General features: G+C 38.0%; 1 pseudogene; it reads left to right on the plus strand.

Annotated features, from left to right (window-relative positions):
* The first annotated feature begins 1,784 nt into the window (after nt 1–1,784).
* On the plus strand, nt 1,785–2,337 carry LOC111158977 (annotated as a pseudogene).
* The last annotated feature ends 1,377 nt before the right edge of the window (nt 2,338–3,714 follow it).

Consider the following 3,714-nt stretch of genomic DNA (forward strand, 5'->3'; position numbering starts at 1 on the left):
AAAGGCAGATGCTTAGCTGACTGAGGCACCCAGATGTCCCTAAAAGACAACTTTTAAATGCATACTTAAATGCGATCATTCTTAGGTGCTTAACATAATACCTGGCATATAGCAATTTTTCAACAAATGTCAGCTACTACTACTATTACTGATACAAAAATAAATAGATACATAGATAAAAAAACTGAAAAAAAATGCAAAGTTCTATGCAAGCATAAAGCTGGAGGACTAAATCAATTTCAGAGAAGTCAGAAAATGCTTCCTAAAAGATCTGATATTTAAAACAAGTTCAGGGGCACCTGGGTGGCTCAGTGGGTTAAGCCTCTGCCTTCGGCTCAGGTCATGATCCCAGGGTCCTAGGATCGAGCCCCGCATCGGGCTCTCTGCTCCGCGGGGAGCCTGCTTCCTCCTCTCTCTGCCTGCCTCTCTGCCTCCTTGTGATTTCTGTCTGTCAAATAAATAAATAAATCTTTTAAAAATAAATAAATAAATAAATATATAAATAAATAAAACAAGTTTGAAGGGTAAGTAGGCATTAACTCAGCAAAAAGGAGACATATGCCTTCTTAGTTTCTAAAATGAGCCCCATATACAGATTGCTCTATTCACTGCTAAAAATACCTTACAATTATAGGCTAATAACTTCTCTCAAGTCAATATCCCTTAATAAACGGTGCTCGCCCTCAAGTTTTACACCAATTACAATATCATTTCTTTTTCAAGCTTTAATCTGTCAAATTACTCTGCAAAATTCTGCTCTCTTCTAAAAATTACATTTGGTCTTAATCACTAATTATTTAGGAGCTAAGGCATTTAGACTGTACCAACAGATGTAGTACAATATTAAATAAGTCTTACATATGTACAACTGGACCCCAGAGGAAAGGCAGAAAAGGACAGAAAAAAAATATTTGAAGAAACAATGGTCAAGAAGTTTCCCAAATTAGTTACAGCAAACAAGGGATGCAAGAAACTCAGAGAATAAGCATACACAAAAACCTAAACAAACATTGATATATCATATTTAAAGTGCTAAAAAACAAAGCAACTTCCTATTTCAGCTCCAGTGTGTAAAGAGCTTAAAAATCATCACTCCCCTACCTACAAGAAAAGCACTAGAGAAATTAAAAGCCCATGACTTTTCTTGGAACCATCAGAGAATAGGAAGTTGGGGGTCAAACTCTATCCCAAAGTCTGGACAGAAAGGTAAATACAGAGAGCAACAGAGATAATTTTCCTGGAATTAGAAGCCAATGGAGACATAAACTGGTAAGAAAACTTAAACAGGGGGCACCTGGGTTGCTCAGTGGGTGAAAGCCTCTGCCTTTCGCTTGGGTCATGATCTCAGGGTCCTGGGATCAAACCCCACATCAGGCTCTCTGCTCAGCGGGGAGCCTGCTCCCCGCCCCCCCACTCTCTGCCTGCCTCTCTGTCTGCTTATGATCTCTGTCAAATAAATTAATTTTTTTAAAAAAGAAAACTTAAATAGTAACTTCGAGAAATTATTGGAAGCAGTGTGTAGATGAATGTGAGAGCGAGAAACTCTTGCAGGCTGTGGTCGTAAGGAGACCTCTACACTTTTGTGAATTTGACCTCCAGGAATCCCATCGGGTCTTCATGTAAAAGAGCCAAAAAAAAAAAAATCCCTCCTGTTTCTAGTAGAGAGTGAGGGAAGTAACCAAAACCCAGCTCTATGTTGTCTGTAAGGTATCTACTCTAAAGACACAGGTTAAAAGCAAATATATGGTGCTCTTCCCGTAAGTGGCTTGAGGTGATCCCTGAAAATGGTTCGCGATCCACTTCACCCAGAGAACCCTGTAAAATCAGACAAATCAAGAGGTTCAAATCTTCGTGTTCACTTTAAGAACACACGTGAAACTACCCAGGCCATCAGGGGTATGCAGATCCAAAAAGCCACCAAGTATCTGAAGGATGTCACTTCGCAGAAACAATGTGCGCCATTCTGTCACTACAATGGTGGAGTTGGTAGATGTCCCCAGGCCAAACAGTGGGGCTGGACACAGGGTCGGTGGCCCAAAAAGAGTGCAGACTTTGGACTTGGCATGCTTAAAAATGCAGAGTCATGCTGAACTTCAGGGTTTAGATGTAGATTATCTGATCATTGAGCACACCTAGGTGGACAAAGTCCCCGAGATGCCATGCAGAATTTACATGGCTCATCGTTAGATCCACCCACACATGATGACTCCCTGCCACGCTGACGTGATCCTTACAGAAAAAGAGCAGATTGTTCCTAAACCAGAAGAGGAAGTTGCACAGAAGGAAAAGATATTCCAGAAGAAAATGAAGAAGCAAAAACTTACAGCCTGGGAATAAATTCTGCATAAAGTAAATGCAAATAAAAGTTAAAAAAAGCAAGTATATGAAGAAAGATATAGCATGCTGGCATTAAGAAAAAGGAAGCTGCAGTAGCTGTATTAATTTTAGATTAGACAAAGCTGACTTTGAAACAAGAAAAATTATCAGGGATAAAGAGAGTCAATACATAATCATAAAAGGTCAATTTTCCAGGGAGACATAGAAATACTTCATGTGTATGTATCTTAACAAGAGAGCATCAAAATATAGGAATCAAAAGCTGATAGAACTGAAATGAAAAATAGACAAATCAACTATTATACTTCAGCACTCATCTTTCAGTAAGAACATAGTTGACTTGAACAGCACTATCAATCAAACTGATCTAACTGGCATTTATACAATGCTCTACCCAGCAACTGCAAAATACATATTCTTCCCAAGCTCACACAGAACATTCACCAAGACAGATCACATCCTGGACCATAAAACACACCTTAACAAATTTAATAGAATGTTCTCAGATAGTAGAATTAAACTAGAATAACAGAATGGCACTTAGAAAAGTTCAAAATATTTGGAAGTTGAACAACACATTGTTAAATAAAATATAGGCCAAAGAAAAAGTCTCAAGAGAAATTTTAAAGTATTTTGAACCAAATGAATATGAAAATACAACCTATCACAATTTGTGAGATACAGTGAAAGCAATGCTTAGAAAAGTGTTTATAACATTGAGTGCATATATTAGAAAAGAAAGATCTAAAATCTTTTAAAAAAGATTATATCTATTTATTTGGAAGAGAGTGAGAGCACCAGTGGTAAAACGGGCAGAGGAAGAGGGAGAAGCAGGCTCCCCACTGAGAAGAGAGCCCGACGTGGGGCTCAATCCCAAGATCCTGAGATCATGACCTGAGCTGAAGTCCGATGCTTAACGGACTGAGCTACCCAGGACCCCCAAAAAGATCTATAATCTGTAACTAGGCTTGCACTATAGGAAGCTAGAGAAAGAAGAGCGATTAAAATTTGAAACAAGCATAGGAAAGGAAATAATGAAAAACAGAATAAAAATCAATAAATCAAAGACAGTCAAATAATAGAGAAAAATCAAAGAAACCAAGAGCTGGTTCTTTGAAAAGTTCAATAAAATTGATAAACACAGGGGTTCCCCTCCCCCTGATTGTGTGCCCTCTCTCACTGTCTGTCAAATAAATGAATAAAATATTTTTTAAAAATTGATAAATACATTCCATGTTAATCAAGAAGAAAAAGACAAGATACAAAATACTAACACCAGAAATGAAAGAGGGGTTATCACTCTTGATCTCAATTAACATACATAGAACTTTCAATTATGATGGTGGGGAGTCTGCCTGGGTTTTAATTTTACAATGC

The sequence above is a fragment of the Enhydra lutris genome, unplaced genomic scaffold (genome assembly GCF_002288905.1).
Source record: "Enhydra lutris kenyoni isolate GAN:26980312 unplaced genomic scaffold, ASM228890v2 scaffoldscaffold65, whole genome shotgun sequence".
In the NCBI taxonomy this organism is placed as follows: domain Eukaryota; kingdom Metazoa; phylum Chordata; class Mammalia; order Carnivora; family Mustelidae; genus Enhydra; species Enhydra lutris.